A 21,244-nucleotide genomic window follows, 5' to 3' on the forward strand; every position below is an offset into this window, starting at 1 on the left:
ATGTACCATCATCCTCACCTTGACACCACGCTGTGGGACCCTGTGTCCATTTGGTGGGATAGGGAAGGTGTGAACGACAGTGATTTTATCAGAACTCAGTCCCACCAGTGTCTGCCTGTTCTTTGAGCAACTGACATCCAGTCCTTCCCCAGGGTGCACCTGGCCCGCCTGCCGCTGTCCATGGTGCTAATGGCTGTGGCTGACGGACTTCCCTTGGCAGGAAGGAATCGGGTTTCAGAAATCCAAGAATTAGCTCATGTTCCAGGCTTTGATGTGAGGCCATAGCTCTGTGTGGAAAGCTCAGCACTCCATATATCCCCTCAACTCCCAGCTCACACCCACGCAAGAGACTTCCTCCCTGGCTGGGCCAGAGGCTGGGTGGCTGAGAGGAACTGTTCCTGCCTCTCTGACTCCCTACTTCCTACCTCGTGGCTACTCACTGTGCACTCACTCTGCTGTGTGTGTATGTGTGCATGTACACACACACACACACACACACACACACACACACACACACCTCCCAAGAAACACAGCTACAATGAGGCAACCACTAACCCTCTCCACAGTCAGGAGACAGAGAAATCAAGCACAAAGCTAAAAATGCAGCTTTGACAATAGCAAAATGGCTTCCTCCAAACTCTGATCCTATTTTGCATTTTCTTGTTCTGTAAAGTATTAGGAAGGAGCACATAATCCTCCTCATTTGGGAAGGGCCTGCAGTTCTGGGAGAAGACAGCTCCCCAGTGGGTACAATCAGGAATCAGAAAAATCCTCCAACCCCCATCACCCAACCAAAATATCTAGCTTCCATTGGAGCCACTCGTGGGGACAAGGCAGCAATTCCCAGAGGGTTTTCCACCCTTGACAGAAAAAGAAAAGTATTCCTGGGTAAAACTGGTTTCAAAAACTCTGGGTCAAAAAAGCTTTTGTTTCACTGATGAACTTTTCAGAACTTTTATCACTCATTGTGTTATTTTTCCCAGACATATTTGGCCAGATTTTGTTTATTATGTAAATATGTTGTTTTATTATATTTACTAGTACAGCATGGATTCTAGAACATCCTTGCTTGAATTCCAAATTTGGCTCTGCCATTGACTAGCTGTGTTGCCTTGAGCAAGACCCTTCATCTCTCCGTGCCACTGTTTCCTCACCTGTGAAATGGGGATAATGGCAGTACCTGCCTCACAGGGTTGTTTGAAAGTTAAATGAGTCAATACATGAAGAGCTTTCAGAAAAGTGTCTGGCATGTAGCAAGCCCTAGAACACTGTTGTCTATTATTAGCAAGGTCACTAATATTTGTGAAATACATTCTTGGAAATTAAGGTATTGTCTCTGGAAGGTCCCACAGACATGCATTTGTGTCTTGTAGACAACAAGGAAGGAAGGAAGAGAGGGAGGGAGGAAGGGAGGAAGGAAAAGAGAGACAGAGGGAGGGAGGGAAAGAAAAAAAGAAATGCATTCTGGAACATGCTTTGAGAGGAGGAAACTCTAAAAGCTTGTGCCTCTCAAAACTGAGGGCAAGGAATTAGCACCACCAAAGGAAGCACCTTTCCCTCCCACTGCCCTCTCTCCTACAAACACAGGCCCTATCAAGGTTCTGTAGTCCCTTCCCCTCTCCAGGCCTCAGTTTCCCCTTCTGTCACACGGACATAACCACTTGAGCCTTCCTTAACTTACAGAGAAGGGGAGGGGGAGTGGAGTGAGCATCTCCCTGGACAGGCCTTGGAGGCAGAGAAGGAACAGACATTCTCCTTCTCTTGGGCTGTGGCTCCAAGGGGTCTTGGTCACCCCAGTGCCCCAGCCACAAAGCCAATCCCCAAGTCCTGAGCAGGGGTTTCTCCCCTGGCTCTCTCCTCCTCCTCCTTGCAGTGAAAGCAAAAATGGTGTCATAGCTCTAGGCTGTGGGTCCAGTGGCCCTCCCCGGAAAGGGGGTTCCCTCAAATGCCAGAGAAGTGCACTCACAAGGACCTGAGGCAGGGGGGTGGCACTGGTGGGTGCAATTCAGGCAAAACAGCGTTTCCAGTGGAGTTGATCATCATGGCTTCCCATGCCCACCTGCCCATACACCATACTCCAGCTCTCAGCTCTATGCCACCTCAACCCAGGCCTCACACACCTTCCCCATCTTATAAAACCCCAAACAAGCCCCAGTCAGCCCCTGTGCCAAGAGACAGACATTCTCTGAGAGTTGAGCTATCTCTCTGAAACCCTCTCAAAATGCAAATACCTCAGGAAAGAGCAAGCTATTTGTCACTAACATCTTAGTCTGAATTAGTATTAATATAATACAGGCTTTCCGAATGATAGAAGATGCTCTGCACAGCCCGGGAGCTGAGTGGCAGGGATAGGTAAAGGGCGACCAGAGCAGCACAAGAGACTGGATCTTGGCACCAGAGCTCAGTTCAGATTCTGGATTCTGACTGCTGGGTGACAGCCTGTCCAGCCCAAGCTGCCTCACCTGCCAAACTGGTATGACAGTATCACCTCAGGGAGTGCTGAAGAGGAGCAAATGAGATTGTGTACTCAAATTGGTGGTGGGTGCCTGTAGTCCCAGCTACTCAGGAGGCTGAGGCGGGAGGATCACTTGAGCCCAGGAGGTCTGGGTTGTAGTATGCTATACCGAGATCAGGAGTCCACACTAAGATCAGCATCAGTACAGTGACCTTCTGGGAGCAAGGGACCACCGGGTAGCCTATGGGAGGGGTGAACCAGTGCAGGTCAGAAACGGAGCCAGGTCAAAATTCCCTGGGCTGATCAGTAGTGGGGTCACGCCTGTGAGTAGCTCCTGCACACCAGCCTGGGCAACATAGCCAGATCCCATCTCTAAAAACAGAAAAAGAAAGTTAAAAAGTGCCTGGCACATAACAGGCACATGGCCATTTTCATTCCCTCTCCCCTTCCTTTTCACAGTGAGAGAACAGCCTGGAGGTGGGAAGGGGGCAAGCTGGGAGGGGGCTGAGGCCTGACTCTGGCTGTCACGCTGGGAGATTTCTCTTCATCAGGCTGGCTTGCTTGTCTCAAGGGGAGGGAGGAAGACGTGGGGGTTCAGAAGGCCTCCCCAGCTGCTGTACCTGAACCCCCCACCTCCATGCCCGATGGCAAGTGCCTGGGGGTGGGCAACAGGCAGCCTGCCTCTCACCCTCGCCCCTTCTCACTCTCCACCAAGACTCCCTGCCTCGTCTCTTAGGCTGCTGGTTGGCAAAGCCACTCTATATGCAGAAGGGCAGGCAAGCCAGCTGGCTGAGCTCAGCCTGGGTGACACAAACAAGGGAAGGGTCTACAGGAAACACAGGCGGTCGTGGCCTCTGTCCCTGAGAGGAGCAGCAAGGGAGCCGCGGGCCAGGCTTCAGCATGACACCACAGTCGTGTGGGGAATGCAAGTGGGCCCAGGCCTGGGGCCCCCAGTACCAGGCAAGGGTGAGCCGGCCCTCAGAGCAGGAGGGCCAAGCCTGGCAGGGGAGTCCTTCCAGCTGGCTGTGTCATCCCCAGACCCTCGCTCCTTGTGCCCATCTGAGTCTGGGAGTGAAGAGGAGGGCATGTCTGCTGTGGGCCAGGAGCTTCACTCCTGTCCCTGACCATGAACTTGTTCCATCATCAGCCCCACAAAGCAGGTGCCACAGGGGTGAAGTCTGCCCTAGATCTAAGATCATTCAGGGGCTCTGTGAACTTGGAGAGGGAAGAAATACATCTTTATTATCACTAACATTGGGAAGGTAAGCAAGGAGCCCCAGGTAGTGTTAGCAATAAGTGTGACTTTGTCACCAAGAAGAATCATAGAGATTTTTATAGGCTAGTACAATAATAACAGATACATGACATACAGTCACGTGACAGGCAGCCCCCAATAGTCTGGTTAATGGACCCTATTAATAAAAAAGCACATGGATCACCATATCATAAATTTGTGTTTTAAAATATTTTGATAATCATTTTTTAATAAATGTTTTCCTTTGTAGCCTTGTTCAAGTTATTTTATCCACATAAAACACTCATTCAGAGGAGGGGTCCATGGTTTTACCAGGCTGTAAAAAGGATTGCTGTCAGGAAAAAAAAGTTAAAAATGAGTGTCCTGAAGCATGCTATATGACCTTGGGCACACAACTGCACTCCCCGTGCCTCAGCTGCCTCATCTATATAATGGGGATAATAGTGTCCATGACGTGTGATGCTCAGAAGGTTAAATGGGATGAAAGTCTTTAGCACCACCTGCCACACAGTGAGCACCCAGGCCCAGAAACTGCCCCATCATCTGATTCCTCCTCCCCTTCCAGGCACAGGGAGTGTCCCCAGCCCGCCTGCACCAGATGGAATTCCACCAGAGAAACAGAACCGGTAGGAGAGAGAGAAAGAGATGAGCTTTGTTGCCAGGAACTGGCTCACATGACTGAGGGGCTGGCTGGGCAAGTCTCAGAACCCAGCGCATGCTGTCAGGAGTGGCAGGCTGGGACTCTCCGCCAACACTGCGTCCACACGTGGAATTCCTCCTTCTCAAGGAAGCCTTGGCTCTGCTTGTAAGGCCTTTCAACTGACTGATTCAGGCCCACCCAGAGTGTCAAGGGTATTCTCTTTTATTTCGGTCACCTGATCATAGATACTAATCTCATTGCTATGGTTTGACTGTCCCCTCAAACCTCATGTTGACACCGAATCCCCAGTGTAACAGTATTAAGGGGTGGGGCCTTTAAGAGGTGATTGGGTCATGAGGGCTCTGCCCTCATGAGTGGATTAATCCATTCATGGATCAATGGCTTACTAGATTAATGGGTTATCACGGGAGTGGGTTAGTTATCGTGAGAGTGGGTCTGTTATAAAATCCCGTTTGGCTCTCTCCTGAGCCCCACCCCCCAACCCACCTGATGCCCTGCACCACCTCTGGACTCTACAGAGTCCCCACCAGCAAGAAGGCCCTCACCAGATGTGACCCCTTGACCTTGGACTTCCCAGCCTCCAGAACTATAAAAAATAAATTTATTTTCTTAATAAATTACCCAGACTCAGGCATTCAGTTATAGCAACAGAAAATGGACTGACACACACCTACAAGATAGCTTCACAGCAACCCCTAGATTAGCATTTGATTGAATAACTGGGGACCTAGGGGACACTGAAGACTGGTGGTCACACCACCCAGACACAGGACAGTGGGTCCCGGAGAGTTTCATATGGGGGCAGGGGAGACAGGGAGTAGGAAGTCAATGTGGACCCCTCAGTTAATTCCCCCACTGCACAATGAGGCCTCCCCTCCTCTCATTTGGAGCCTTGCCTGGTGCCCCCTCACCTCTGTTGCATGGGACATCTGGGCCCTCTAGTGTGCTCAGAGCATGTGGGTGCAAGGCCCACACCCACAGAGAACACCATGTCCACGGGGAACGTGGTGAGCTCAGAGGGCCTCAGGGTGGCACTGGCAGGACACTCGCTTGGGCCAAACCTCACCTGGAATGCCAAGGTGAACAAGACATGACCAGTCCCCTCGAGGGGCCACCGCCTGGCGGTGCAGTGGACAAGTAGGGGGCGAAGGGCCTCTCAGAAGTACACATCGGGTGCAGCAACCACTCCGAGAGCCTAGGGCCTCTTCGGGAGGGGATTGGGGAGGGGTCTGCTGTGCTGGTTGGGCCCACTCTGGCCCAGGATCTCGGTTCTCATGGCCAGGTCGGCTTGACCCTATCAGAGCCCCTTGGCTGGGGACTTTATTAAGAAGCGAAGTGTCTGAAGCACCCCTGACCCGTCCTCTCTGCCGGGAAACCCGGCTGAGCACGCGGCAGGCTGCCGTCCGGCCCGGCCCTCCGCAAGGCAGGGGCAGCAGCCGAGTGTGTACGCGCTGCTCCGGGGACTACTGCAGACGCTGGGGACCGCAGCTCCTGTCCCTCCGTCTGCACAGGACAGCGCCCACCGACTTCCGACTGCCGTCCCAGGGCCCAGCGCTCTCGGCTCACTGAGGCAAGAGTCACTCCGTGGCGCAGGCCCTGCGCGCTTCCTGTGGCGCGGGCCCCCTGGCGACAGCGGGCGGTCACAACCGCCTCACCTTTCTGCATCTCCGGAGGCCCCAGCAGCAGGAGGGCGGGAAAGGCTGGGCAAGGTGCTGGAAGAAAGGGGCCAACTGATGTGGGTTTTATGAACCAGAGGTTAAAGAAAGGAAGGGATTTTGGGCCTTCAGAACACCACATGCAAAGAAATGGAGGTATTAAAGAAAGGGGCTCTTGCACCCCACGGGCTGGCAAATAGGGAAGGCAGAGGGCGGAGGGTATTGTTCTCGGCCGGTGGAAATAAAGCTGGAGTGAGGAAGAGCATGAGAGAGTCTGTCCACGAAGCTGAAAGTGGGAACCAGCCTTTGTCAAAAGCCGGGTCACTCGGGGCCTTCATTAATTGGCACACTGGAGAGCCGGCTCCTCTAAGAACAGTGGAAATTTCTGTTCTAAAGGACCCCTCCCAGGTGTCCCTTTATATGACTCATAAAGTGGCCTTCAGGCAGAAAGAAACCCAGCTCACCAGCGACAGAAGGGCCCCCGGATCAGAAGGGACCTGGGCAGGGAACTGCCACCCACACGGAGCACAGGCCCATGGCCCACATGAGGGAGCCTCCGCCCCAACAGCGTCACCGCCCAGCGAGGGATCCATCGGGAGGGTTAAATTCCACACCTCTCTGCAAATGGGAGCAGGTGAGAAGAGTGCCAGGCATGCATACAGCCCTTTGGAGACCCCAGCCATGTCGCCTGAGTTATCTTATGGAATCCTCGTAACAACCACTCCAGATATATGGGATCGGCCCCATTTTACAGAGGAGGAAACTGAAGCTCAGAGAGATTAAGCAACTTCTTCTAGGTCACACAGCAGTTGAGTAGCACGAGTGGTGTTTGAACCCAGTTCTACGTGGAGCCTTCACAGGCTCTTTGCTGCATTCCACAGGGGTCTGGACGTTCAGAGGCGAGTCTGCTGTAACCATCACAGGCGTCCTCACAGCCTGCTGGCCGGTGGGGAGCACTGCCACCATGGCTGTGATCGCAGCTATCACAGTCTCCATCTGATAGACGATGAGGCTAAGGCCTGGGAGAGTCGCTCAGTCTCTATGTGAGGTTGGACCACCCTCTCCTGCAGCTCCTCCCCAACCCAAGACCCTCCAGGTCTGGAGGGGCCATGCCGCAAGCAACTCCTTGTAGCTACACTTCTCTAGGTCACAGTGCAGAAAACTGGGCCTGGTCCCCCGCCTCCTCCTGAGGGTGGGAGCCGAGAGCATTGCTGGGCATCGGGAGGTGCCAACCAAGAGGTGGTGGTGCAGCTGCACCCGGCTTCAAGTGCACGCAGGTGATGAAAAACTTAGTGCCCACTCTGGCCCTAACTCTCCGCACAGTGAGTGCATGAGGTCCCCTCTCAGGCTCTGTCATTCCTCTGTGAAATAAGAGGGTAGGAGAGATGATTCTCAAGCTCAAACATTCCATGTACCTGCTGGGGTGGTGGAACAGATTATATTAATCTGTTGTAACAAATAACACAAAGTGGGTGGTTTAAACAACAGAAATTTAGATTCTCACAGCTCTGGAAGCTTGAAATTTGAGATCAAGGGGTCAGCAGGGTTGTTTCTCCCGAGGTCTCTCCCCGTGTCTTCACGTGGTCATCCCTCTGTGTGTTGTCTGTGTCCCAGTCTCCTCTTCCTACAAGGACGCCAGTCATGGTGGATTAGGAGCCACCCATATGACTTCATTTTGCCTTAATTACATCTTTAAAAGTTCTGTCTCCAAGTTAGTCCCATTCTGGGATACTGGGGCTGAAGGACTTGGACATATGAATTTGGGAAAGAAGACACAAATGAGCCTATAGCACAGATAGAAGACACTCTTCATTTTATAAAAGAAGTTGCAGTCCCAGCCTTCTAACAGTGGGCTCCCTGGTGCATTTAAAAGATAATTTCATTCTCACTTTTTTCCCAGGTCCACATCAGTGGCACTCCTGAGGCCTGTCTGTCTGCAATCTGACATTAGGGCATAGAAATGGGCCCCAACCTTGTGCCTGACACATGCTGGCACTGGCTGGTGGAGGGAGAAGAGAGTCCTTGCCTGCAGGAGCGCATCGTCTTAGCAGGAGAATAAGATGTACCAGGGTTAGAGTAGAAAGGGTGTGGGCTCCACCAGCAGATCCCAACACAGCTGTCACCAGCTAAGGGACCTTGGACAGAGACCACTTCGTCCACACCGTCTCAGCGCACACGGGCCACCCTTCCACTGCCAGCACCTGCACGTCTGTGCCCGAGGTGCAGAAAGAGCTGGCTGCCTGGCTGCCAGAGCCCGGCCTGCACTCTGCCCCTGTGCACGGGAGGCTGGAAGATCCCTGGAATTGCGGACTTGCCGGAGCAGCCATTCACCAGTGGCCGTGGAAGCTGGTACATAAATACTCCAACATCCTGGTCCTTTCAGAGGGACACTCTGAGACACTGTTGCATGCCTGTGCCATGCCCCTCCTGGTGTCGCCCACCTCCCCTCCCAAATGCACTACTTACACTTGCACTCTTGTCCCAGCTCTGCTCGCCTGCAGGCTGGGATCGCACGCGGTCACGCGAGCACGCACTCTCACGCCTGCCCATGGCACGTATGCGAAAACTGCTTGCTATTTCGTGGGTGGTGGTGAAGGGAATAGTATATTTATAATACTTTTAGGCCAGGAATTTGCATCGCCTCTGTCCTCTGATCCTCCCTGGCTTCCACCTGCCTCTCTGTAAGCCCTCAGGGGTGCCCCAGGCTCTCTGGGCACCCCCAGCAGCGCCCTCATTCCAATGGCCCTGTGCCAAAGGGAGGTGGGGGCAGGGAAACAGCTGGCCCCGGCCCCTGACAGGCACTCTATTCCCGGCTCAGCTCCCTGGCCCTCCCCACCCCCCACAACATCCCGAGAGACCCAGCGGTCGTCCTTCCACACCCCTTTATCCCCTTCCGCAACCCAGGAGGGAGACGTGCAGATGGGCAGGCAGGGGTACAGGCCCCCCTTTCCCAAACAGCCGCCTTCTCTTTAGCAGCACGAACCCACTCCCTCCTCCCACCTCAGGCCCCCACACACCCCCAGTCACCCCAGTGATGTCCACAGTTTGGGGTGCCTCTCTGAGCTTTTGCAACATTGTGAATTCGCCATTTCTTAATTGGCTGGAGAGGGCAAAGCTTTAATGGGGGTGTGGGCCCTCCTGGGCACTGGCCGCAGGACACTGCAAGATATGATTCCAATGCAGAGGGGACAGCAGTCTGCCCAAGGGCAGGCCTATTTGGGGCAGCAGGGCAGACTTGCAAGGAGACCCACACATGTGCTCTCAAAGGGGCCCAGATGACCCCTCCCCTCTGCCGTATGCCCCAGGTTTCAAACCCAGGCTAGTCTGAGTCCCAAAAATGTGGGCATTTGATGAAAGTTGGGCTTCGGAATAAGGATTGGGATGGAGGTAGATGAAAATACACCGGGCCCCTCTGCTTGACCCCTCCCTGCTTTGACCTGGGGGTTGGGGGAAGCCATGGAGGCTAGGACCCCTCTCTGCCTCTCCCAGCTCCTGCTCCCGCTCAGTCCACTGGGCTGGCCCTGTCTGCTGGGCCCGCCAGGGCTCCCCATGTGTCCTCTGCCAGCCGATGGCAGCAATGGCCAGAGAACCCAGCCAGCCCTCTGCCCACCCTGGGCCCTGCTCAGAGGACAGGGCTGAACTGATTCTGTCAGGAAGGGTTAGTCTTGTCTCCAGGCTGGCTGGATGCGAGGGGACGAGACAAATTCATGCAGACAGCCTCGATCCAGAGCGCTATCTGTCAAACACGCTGGCCACCTCTCCGGGAAGATCACGCAGGCTCCCTGCATCCCATCTTGAGAAGGCTGGCCTGCGGCTCCAGGGAGGAGACAGGAGATGCCAGGTGCCTGCAAGCTGAGGGCCTCGGGGGAAGGGTGTCAGGACCCGCTACTTCCAGACTCTTGCAGAAAGCCCAATAGCTGGTGCCTTCTCCTGCCCCAAGTAGAGACTGATCAGACACCTGATTCCAGCATGGTTCCAGCAGCATGCGCCCCTGTCTGGTCCTGCAATAGCTCTAGCCAGGCTTTCTCCCTGTAGTTGGGTGGATGAAGGGAGGGCTGGGTGAACACAATAGGGCGTAAGCTTGTTACCACACAGTTCCCGCACAGACAAGCTGGTGGTGCAGCAGGTAGCAGGCACCACGGATGGACCTCCAGGGTCGGCTCAGGTGGGAGGGGCTGCCCCCACCCCAAGGCCGTACTTCCGTCCTTTCCTCTGCTGACCTCTGTGATATCACAACTCCACCATGAGGCCATAAGTGCTGCTTCCCCCATGAAAACTGGCAGAAGAGTAGACTCAGGACACTCTCCCCAAATCCTCACCCCCATAACACAGGACAGTAACACTAGAAGCTTCAGGTAAGACCTTATAAAGAATTTAAGGAATTAAGGAGCCCTAGGCCCTGGGGCCTGGCTTACAAAAGAATAACTCTCTTCCCACCAACTTCTTGGCCTTTGCAAGGGCCCAGCCTGCCCAGCTCAGCCTCCTGGGCACTGACTGAGTCTCAGCCAAGACTACCAGACCCCAGCAAGTCCAGACTCAAAAGAGAAAACCAGACCTTCTCTCCTTCCACCCACTCGAGGCCCGTCCTCACATTTATGGCTAATTGATGGGGCACCGAGCTGTGGGTGACTCCTTTCTGGAAGCCCCAGGCCCTATAAACAGGTCCTCGCCTCATTGCTGGGCCTCGACAGGGAGACAGTGGCTCAGTGGGACACAACCAGCCCAGTGCCAATCGGGAGGAACCACACAGCAGCCGAGATGGGACTGTTTCCCTGCAGCGGAGACTGTACAGAGGGGAGCGGAGCAGGATTAAATTGCTCCACCTGGCCGCCCACCTGCACGTCTGAAAAGCGCCGTTTCCTCAAGGCCCACCAAGCTCCCCAGAAGGAAGCTTTAGTAGCTATTTCCTTACGAAGCCAAATGTGTGTGCAATGTTTCCTAATAAAATGCAAAGGCTGTCGGAGGCGCTTCAGCCCCCTCATTTAGCTCTGAGGTGTAATTAATACATAAATTAAGCTCCTGCAGACTCACAAATGTCCAGGAAAAAAAAATGAGAAATATAATTAGTTTGCCCATCTGACTCCATCTGTCAGCTCTGAGCTCAATGCCACGTAGCAGATCCTGAGGGCTTCTGCGGCCGCATCGGCTGAGCCAGGCTCTGCTCCTGCTCTGCCCCAGGGAAGTGGCCCCTCCGAGGGGGAATCCAGCCTTCTGGGGAGCAGGGCTCCAGAGTCAGCCTCTTCTGGAAGCCAGGCCAAGCAGCAGACGGCCAGGGACCTCCAACGTGGCCGTAGGAGATGGCCAGGGCTGGGGAGGGCCGCCACGGTAGCCACGGGGAAGTTGCGTGTGCACCTTCCAGCCACGTCCTTATCTGGGCAGACCTTCAAGGGGGGGGAGTGGCTCACCCTCCTCCTCCAACCTGTCATCTCTGTCACTTACTATCTACAAGAAGAGAAAGGCTGGAAAGTGGAGAAGGAACTGGAGGGGAAGGCGCCAGGGAGAAGGAAGGAGAGGAGAAGGCGTGTGGGAACAGAGGTGCCAGAGGGAGGAGCAGAATTAATAATGCTTATGTGACATCCAGGGGCTCTGGTACAGCGGGTCACTTGATATTCAGCCCTCTGGGAAAAGGACAAATGGTCTTCCAAAAAATCTTCCCTTCCAAAAAATTATTTGTATTACAAAATTAATACGTTTGTTTTAAAAACATTTAAATAAGACACAACAGTATGAGGTTAAAGAAAAGCACCCCCAAATTCTTCTCCCCTTTACTTATAATTCTCAGGGGGGATATCATTAATAGTCTTGTGTGTATCCTTTAAAGTGCATTAATATTGAGTGCAATAACTGTCAAAAGCGGGCTTGTGCTGTACGTGCTGTTTGGCAAGTCAGGGGCTCCCTCGTAGTCACCAGGCGCCAGGCAGTGCACTGAGTCCTGTGTTCGTGCGCACAGCTCGGTCTTATTCTTTGTAGTAAATGCACACTACTCCAGAGCGTGAAATGGTCTCTATCTGTTTTATTTATTTCTATTTACTACCTAATTCATGCAGTCTCTTATTGATGGGTAATTGGCTTATTTCTAAAATTTTACTCATAAATAGTGCTGGGGAGATATTTAGGGTTGGTAGTATTTTTCTTATTTTTAAAGACAGAAATAAAACAAGACTTAGGAAGATCCAGTGACTTGCCTGGGGAGTACACAACTAGGAAGCGGCAAAAGCTCCCTTGGATTCACCTCTTCCGATGCCACCTCCGGCCCTCTGTTCTTTTAGCCACCGAGGGGGTGAGGCAGGTTGGGGGAGAGTAGGGCCTGTAGCAGAGGGGAGAAAGAAAGTTCAAGAAAAGAAAGGCAAAAAAAAAATCAAGGGGGCTGGGGATGGGGTAGTAAGAGGGGCAGCAAATAATTATCCAAATAAAGGTTAAAAAATTCTTACAAGCCACATTTATTTGTTAAAGCAGTGCCTTGCAGTGTTGTGCATAACGATGAAGCCCACCTTGGTCCAGCCCAGCTCTGCGATGCTCCAGCCTAGAGTTCTGAAGGCTGAGACTCACCCAGTGCTGTGGAGGGTCTCTTACCCTAACCTCCTACTCTCGCCTCAGCCCACCTTGTGGCTCCTCCCCCTTGACACCACGGAGATGGTGCCTCCCAAGGACTGGGGACCTCCAGGTAAACCAAACCCCATGCACAGGCCCAGGCCCTCAAGTTCTCAAAACTTCAGAGTGTATCCGCCCTTCCCCAGCTCTTCGCACACTGGGGTCCAAAGTTAAGGCTGCTTTCGCAGGAGATACGCCCATCCAAGGCCAACCAGAACCATTCCCCATGGCACCGACGGGGTGACTCTGCCCCTAAGCCTTCTCTGGTTCTCACCTCCACCTCCTTCTAGAAGTGCGAGGCGCAGTTCTCTGGGATGTGGTGGCCCTGGGCTTCCCTGCCTCTCTCAGGGAGATGGCGTGTTGGCTTCAGGGCACTGAGCCCAACCGTCCTGGTTACAAACTTTTCTCAGTACCCCCAAGATATGCGTGTTTACTTATTTTTCCATGAGAGCTAGAGCTTTAATATTATGTACTTTATTAAGCACACACAAAATTATGCATGAAAAGAAGATATAACAAGGAAATATTTTCAAGGTAATGCTTTAATTTTGCTTGTTAATGGTACCCAATGTAAAAGCCTTTTCATGTTCTCACTAACCGATATTGAAAGTAGCATTGTTACTGAGAGCAAGGTGCTTGAGAATCTTCCCCGTCAGTCTGTACACTAAATATTAGTGAAACAATTCCTTTCTTATTTTGAGTTTAATATTTTCTTCCCATGTCCCAAGGGGTTTTCCCACAAACCCCACGTAGTGCGGACCCCACCGGTAAAGTAATTAGGAGCTCAGACTCTAGACTTGGACTACCTGGATTCAAATCCCAGCCCTCCCGCCGTGCCAAGTTCCAACTGTTGAAAAAATTGTACTGGAGGCCACTGGTTTGGCCTGAGCTCCTACAAGGCCAAGCAGACGGAACCAACACGGAGTCACTGGTGCTGCAGTTCCACGCCTGCAAGCCAAAGCTAAGTTGTTTATCCGACCTTCTGGGAAACCAGGAGAGAGAGAGAGGGAGAGATAATAGCCAAATCTCCAAACAGGCCAGTTTAGGCAGCGTGATAAGGAAGTCCCCTCTGCTTTAACCTTTACAAGGAAAGTCACTTTGAAATAATCAGTCCACTTTTTGCTCTCTGTTTCCAATTCCTTCTGCCTATAAAGCCAGGCTCCTCTGCTCAGCTTGTCAGAACACACATTCTATTTTATAGAAAGAGGTGTTGCCTAGATTCTAGAATAAGAAATAAAGCCAATTAAGATCTTTAAGCTAAGTTTGTTGTAATTTTGTCTTTTGACATAACACTGAATAACAATTTCCTGCAAGACCTAGTATCTTAGAACAACCTTAATCATGTATTACCTCCCACAAGTTCTGCAGGTCGGGAATTCAGGAGTGGCTTGGCCCGGCATCCCCGACTTGGGGTCTGTCATGAGGTGGCAGTCAGATGTCAGCTGGAGCTGCAGTCATCTGAAGGCTTGGCTGGGCTTCTATAGTGGCTGTGATATTGAGATATAATAAGAAATATATATTTTGGTTTCCACCTCCATTTCCTGACACACAGCTTCTAAAACCCTTGGAATTTCCAAAGTAATAAGTGTGTTTTTGTATGCTAATGAGATGACTGATAGCTGGGGGTGCCTAGATAACCACAAGGGGATGGGGGCTGGTTGCCATGGGAACCAACCACAGTGATTAGAGAGTTGGAACTTTCAGCCCCACCTTCCCGCCCTCAGAGCAATGATACCTGAGGCCAAGGCAGAACCTGCGAGGCCTCTCCTGACCTAGTCTCGGAAGTCACACACCTGTCACTTCCGCCAAGGTCTCCATTGGCCACATAGGCCAGCCTGACTTACTGCAGGAAGTTCTGGTGTAGCTGTCCATCATGTCAGTGAACACAGAGACAGGGGTCACCAGGGCCACCACAGAGGCCACTGTCACAAACTTGCTAGCTGTGTGAGCTCAGGGAGGTTCCTTGATGGCTCTGTGTCTCGTTGTCCTGGTCTATAAAACAAGGGAAATGATCCCACCTGAAGCTGTGACACCTTTCCCCACCTATCATAAGGGTCAGAGCTGATACTCGTATAACAAAAGACAGGGTAACAAGGGACGAGCATAACAAATTTATTTAATCAAAGTTTTACGTGGCATGAGAGCCATCAGAAATAAAGATCCAAGGACCCAGGGAAAACTGTCTGTTTTTATGCTTAGTTCGATGAAGAACGGACAGCTGCATAGAACTGTGACTGGACACAGGGTGTGAGCTAATGGTGACAGACCGTGCGCGGGGCAACCGGCAAGGCTGTCTGCTCAGATTCTTCCTGGCCTCTGGGGAGCTCCTCCAGGCGGGGACAGGCCTCCTCTGGAATGAGGGTCTTCATGGAAAAAGGGAGAAGGTGTAAAGGCCCACAGGCTGGGTGACCTATGTTCCCTTGACCTGTGTCTGTAATTGGGAAAAAGTACCCTGCAGAGATAAATCAAAGCAATTAACTTATAACTGATTGTTTAAACTTTCCAGCTGCCCGTCGTAAAATTTGTTGTGCTTGCTTAACGCCTGAAAGAATGCTCCTTAATCGGTGCTATCTGTTTCTGTAAACCTGCTTGCTTAAAGACTGTAACCGAAACGGGGGTCCGAGGCTGGTACCAGACCCCACAGCTGTGGAGAAGATGATATAATGTTGTTTCTACCACGGTGCCTAAAGTCACGTAGCTCTGACTTAAGATAGTATAAAACCTCCCTGCTTTTTTGGCTCAGCACCATTCCCTGTACCTGTACCCTAACAGGGCAGGGGGTGGTCGCTGGCCAGCTAATAAAGACTCATAATTTGGCTCAGTTCGGTCTCTAGGTGGTCATTGCTCGCACTCCGTGCTATAACAAAGGGAGAGAGTGACCTTTCTAGGTTTTATGACTTGCTTTGGGGGAAAGGGGTTCTGGTTTCCACGATCTGCCTTGGGGAAGAGGAATTCTGGTTCCCATGTTGTGCTTTGGGGGAGAAAGAAAGAAGGGAGGGACATAGTAGGGCAGGCGAAGGTCAGGGAGGGACTTTGCTTCTGAGCCCACTTCTGAAGACTTCCAGTCTCCCTCGGTTCCGAGCAATCAGCAAGCCCCAGCACCATGCTTTGGGGTGCTGTTTTCTGAGCCTTAACAAGACTAAACTGCGTTGAATAAGTACTAAATGTTTTGATTTTGTCAATCCCTGTCTTCAGTCAGGCTCTACCAAAAGTCCTTTTCCTGTCCTTTAAGGATATCTTGGACAGGTGTCCAGCCCAGTTGAAAACCTCAGTCTCATGTCCCACAAATCACTTCTTCCCTCTGCCCTCTGCCAGCCCAGGCCAGGCCTCTGGGCCCTGCAAAAAAGTGAGGCTAGGGTCTGCCACTTCCTCCCCCACCTCCTTCTGCTGAGTTCTTTTCCTTCATGGGGTTGGGCAGGAGAGAGGCCATCTGTGGGGCCAGTGCCCTCATGTCACTCTCCGGGGCATGGGTGAATCCCTTGCCAACGTTTTCTGAAAGGTTCATGGCTGCAGAGTCTGCTGACATGTGCAATCCCACCATGTACCCTCTTCTGCCACCCCTGGCTCCTGCCGTCCATCCCAGGTGGGGACCAGCCCCACTTGCAGCGTCCAGGCCAGGCCACACGTTACAGGCTACTCCTGGGCAGCTCCCTTCCGCTTGCCTCTGTCCCCTGCCCCTTCCTGTGGGCACCCCAGTCACCAAGAGGCCTCCTCCTCAGGCCCCTCCCTGTCTTCAGAGACCCCCCTTGCCCTTCCTCTTGAAAGGAAGCAGGGACAGCTTTGTGCTTCCTCCTGGGCCCAGAGCTCACCTGCCCCCGCTGTCCCTGTCTCCATCTTCTGCTTCCACGGTTTGGGCGAAGCTGACCAAACAAGCCCTTGCTAACAAGCCCGGCAGCGGCTCAGGCTCCCTAGTGTTTTCTGCTCTTTTTAGCCAGTGTTGCCTCCAGGGCACTGCTGCAGGGTCAGTGGGAGGAGGGGCTCAGCCCTCAGGTCACAGCTCCTTCTCCCTGTTGCTATTTGCCACCACTGCCCAAGGTCCCCGCTCACCTCACTTTCCACACAGTTCTCCCCTCCACCCACACCCCGTGACACACTCCCCCCATCTGTCCTCCAGAGCCACCTTTCTAAAATGGAGATGTGACCCTGCCACTATTCTGGTTAAAATGGCACCCTTCAGGTCAAGTGCAAACTGCACAGGGTGAGCCTCAAGGCGAGGGGAGGGGCAGCCGCCACTGTCCCCGAAGGCAGGGAGCCTGCTGGGACGCTGCTGCTTCCAAGAAAATTAATAATTTTCTTGTCCCAAGGTACATGCTTTGACATGCTGAGTACTTTGTACTGAAAAAGTGGCCTTGGAAGCCACATCTCTCTGACCCCTTACCCCTATCTCTTGCCCCTCTGCCTCTCCCGAAGCGCAGGGAGGGGCGTTCTCTGAAGCTGTTTCATCTCAGGGAAGTTCCTCCAGAAGGAATGCAGTTGTCCTGGGCCCTCCTTATAACCTCAACAAGCAGAGAAGACCAGAGTTGCCATCACACCCAGAGTCCAGGCGAGCTCTGGCCCAGGCTAAATTTGGTTCTTTGGGCCCGTTCTTCTCCCCTAAGATTCATTTACTCTTCCTCTGAAAGTGCCTCCGACCCCACTTCCCTCTCCCCTATGAAGAGGATATTTAAGCTTCAACCATCTGGCCCTTCTTTGAGTTTCATGCTTTGTGTGACTCCTGTGCAAGTGCACATTAATACATTTGTATGCCTTTTCTCCTGTTAGTCTGTCTATTGTCAGTTTGTTATTTACAGACTCAAATTCTTGAACTTTCATGGAGTGGAAGGAAAGTTCCTTTCACCCCTACACCTGCACCCTGGCTGGAGCAGTTGTGCATGGTCTCAGCCGGCCCCCTGGGTATCGAATGCTGCAAACCACCCTACAGAGGGGGAGCAGCAGAGGTCAAGGCCCCCCTCCCAGAGCACAGCCCTGCTCTGTGGACAGCTGCACCCAGTTTCAGCTTGCCTTTCCCCAAGGAGCTAAAGAGAGACACTTGTATCCTGGTCTGTGAGTTTGAGCCTGCACCAATGTTGATGCCGCTGCAGTTTGCTGAGCCCTCTGCTCATGCCTGTCTTCTGCACACCCTCACTGCACGCACACTGCCCTCCAGCCACACCAAACTGTTGGTAGGTTGTGCTGCTCCTTTTGAGGGGAAGGCTCTCCATTTCTTCCCCCTCTGCTCCTCCCACCTTGAGTCCCTAGGCTCACCTCCTCTGCTCCCCTGAGGACTTCAGTATAGCGGTGGCAATGCTCTTCACACAGGGTGGGAGGCACAGAGAGAACACATAGCCTCCCCTCCAGGAGCTCCAGGGTAGTTGAAGACACTAGTAGATAAGGAAGGCACGGGGATGACACAAATACAGGAGAGTGCACGAGCTGCACTGCAGGGCCAGCAAGAGGAACTGGCCCTGCTGACAGGTACAGAGGGAGGCTCCTGCCAATGGCAGAGCTCCTGGGTCTGGTGCCTGGAAGCTGGACTTGCATTTTCTTTCCCCAGCCCCAGGTGATTCCTGCTGAGGTGGCCACACCAGCCAGGGGAGGGCAGAGGTGCTGCTTTCCTCTTAGCGATGGCCCCAGTGTGCGTGCTGCAGCCTCCCCCCGACACCTACGGCACATGCAAGGCTGGGGCATTTAAATAAGCCTCTGCCGGAGGCTGCCAGAGAACAGGGGTAGCAAAATAATAATAATACAACTAACAATTATTGGTTTACTATGTTCCTGGTGCATCCATATGCTTTATAAGTACTAACTTATTTAATTTTCACTAATGACATTATGAGATGGGGACTGTTATACCCATTTTACAGATGAGGAAGCTCATCTGTTCAAGAACTTGCGCATGGCCCCATGACTAGTGTGGCAGAACCAGGATATAAACCCGGTCAGTTTGGTCCCAAGCCCTCAATTTCTAATTTTTTTTAATTATTTTTTTTTTTTGAAAAATTCAGACATACACACAAATAGAATGAGAGAATAAAACTTCCTCTGCCCTTCACCAAACATCAACAATTATCAACACATGGCCAATTTTGTTTCATATATGTGACCACTGACATTCTGAGAGGACCTCGAGGATTTTGAAGCAAATCCAAGACATTATATTATTTCATTCATGAATATTTCAGGACCATGTCCTAAAAGCTGAGAACTTTTTTTTAAGAATATAGCCACAATACTATTATCTTACCTCAAAAAGTTGACAATACTTGCTTAATATCAACTATTTAATCCCTGCTCAAATGTCCAGTTGTCTTATAAATGCCAGACTAGTAATCTATGGTTCCCTCAACTCTCTTTCTCTCTCTCTCTCTCCTCCTCCCCTGCCCTAACTTCTCTCTCTTTCTCTCTGTCTAGACTGCAATTTAATTGCTAAAGGAACAGGATTAATTCTCCTCTTAAATCTCCCATAGCCTGGATTTCGTTGATTGCAACCTGATGGTGTAGATGGCTGGTTCCTCTGTCCTCTGTGTTTCTATGAATTAGTAGCTGGATCTTAATCAGATCAGGTTAGAATTTCTGGCAAGACCATTTTAAAGGTGATGAGGCATTCTTCCCTGGAAAGGTGCATTGTACCTAGCTGTTTCTCTTTCTGTGGTAACAACAGTGCCTGGATCTCTAATTCACTGGCAGTTGCAAAATGGTGCTATTCCAATTCTATCATTCCTTCTCCACCTCCTTTTATAGAGACACTTCCCCTGGCCTATTACTTGGTTACTCAGTGGTACAATTTATATAGGGAAGAAAAAAAATTTTCTTCCTTCCCTTTATTCACCAGTTTCAAAGTAACAAATTCGTTTACTAGTATCCTCGAAATTGATCAATTAGGTTTGGGTCTCTTGGGAGTTTAGTTTGTATAGAGTTTCAGTTGTACAGGTGAAAAAGTTCTAGAGGTCTGTTGCTCAACAATGTGGATATACTTAACAGCACTGAACTGTGCACATAAAAATAGTTGAGATAAAAAATTTACTGTTATGTCCTCTGGTCGGAAAAAAGAGAAAGCAAACAAATAAAATAAACAAACAAACAAAAAGAAAATTTACTGTTATGTACTTTTTACCACAATCATTTCTTTTAAGAAAAGCCCAACACCCTCCATCACCAAAATTCCCCCTGATTCTCTGTGGCCGCCATCCTTTCCCCGGGATCCTGCCCTCAGTGGTACCCACACCCCCAGATTGCTACTGTGCCCCGGAATTCAACCCAGTATATAGCTCATGGGTCTAGGGAAGATGACTTCTCTAATTAGTCTCCATGTAGGACAATATCAAAGATATTTATTTATCTTCCCAACTCTATGATCACTTGACTAGGAAAAAAGAAAAGAAAGGAAGAATCATAGTATATAATGGTACATTTGAAAATGAAGCATTTGTGTGTGTGCATGTATATATAGATATGTATGTACACATATGCATATATGCATATGCTTGTATATGCATAGAATATTTCTAGAAGAATGCACAAGAAACTAGTAACATTTGTTGGCTCTGGGATTGGCAACAAATGTTGGCAACTAGTAGGAGATTGGCTTCTTAGTATAATATATTTTGTAGTGTCTTAATTTTCTATCCTGTGCATTATTTTTTTTTTCCTTTGGAAGGGATTTTGGTTTGGTTTTGTTTTGTTTGAAGAGGCAAATTTTAATGATTAAAAAAATAAAATGGTGCTCGCTTTAGCAGCACATATACTAAAATTGGAACGATACAGAGAAGATTAGCATGGCCCCTGCACAAGGATGACACGCAAATTCGTGAAGTGTACAGAAATATAAAAGAAAAAAGAAAATTGCAATAACATTCAGTCATAGTCCCACCTCTCTGACTTACTCAGATCTACTGATTTGCACATGGATTAAATACAAACGAAGGGTGGCCCTGGGCTTGGTTATTTAGCAGCTCAACAATATGACCAATGTCTGGGTTCCTTCCATCTTTCTGCTCTGCCACCTCAGCTGGTGGACCTTGTCCTTGGGCTTCCTAACCTCGTAGCTATGAAAGTCAGGCATACGATCAAAACAGGACACTGCCCACAAGGAGGAAAGAGATCCTCCCTTCCTATTTTTAGGAGTAAAGAAACTTTCCCCCATTGCCTTCCTGAAGACTTAGCTCACATATCTCACGGCCAGAATTATGTCACATGTATTAGTTCATTGTCCATTTTATGTTTCTATAAAGAAATACCTGAGACTGGGTAGTTTATAAAGAAAACAAGTTTATTTGGCTCACAGTTCTGCAGACTGTACAAGAATCGTGGCCTCAGCATCTGCTTCCAATGAGGCCTTTAGGAAGCTCCCGGTCAAGGCAGAAGGTGAAAGGGGAGCAGACGTGTCACGTGGTGAGAGAAGGAACAACAAAGAGAGGAGGGGGTGCCCAAGCTCTTTTAAACAACCAGCTCTCACATGAACTAACAAAGTGAGAACTCACTCATGACTGTGGGGAGGGTGCCAAGCCATTCATTAGGGATCCACCCCATGACCCAAACACCTCCAACCAGGCCCCACTCCAACATTGGGGAGCAAATTTCAACATGACATTTGGAGGGGACAAATATCCAAAACATGTCACATGTCCATGCCCAAACCAATCCCTGGG

At 50.9% G+C, this 21,244-nt stretch overlaps 1 non-coding gene across 1 annotated transcript; it reads left to right on the forward strand.

Moving 5' to 3' along the window:
- Positions 1-20,316: 20,316 nt before the first annotated feature.
- Positions 20,317-20,423, forward strand: LOC123644183. Its single transcript, XR_006737010.1, has one exon. It is a non-coding gene; the product is annotated as a U6 spliceosomal RNA (small nuclear RNA).
- Positions 20,424-21,244: the final 821 nt, after the last annotated feature.

This window comes from Lemur catta, chromosome 8 (genome assembly GCF_020740605.2).
Source record: "Lemur catta isolate mLemCat1 chromosome 8, mLemCat1.pri, whole genome shotgun sequence".
Lineage (NCBI taxonomy): Eukaryota > Metazoa > Chordata > Mammalia > Primates > Lemuridae > Lemur > Lemur catta.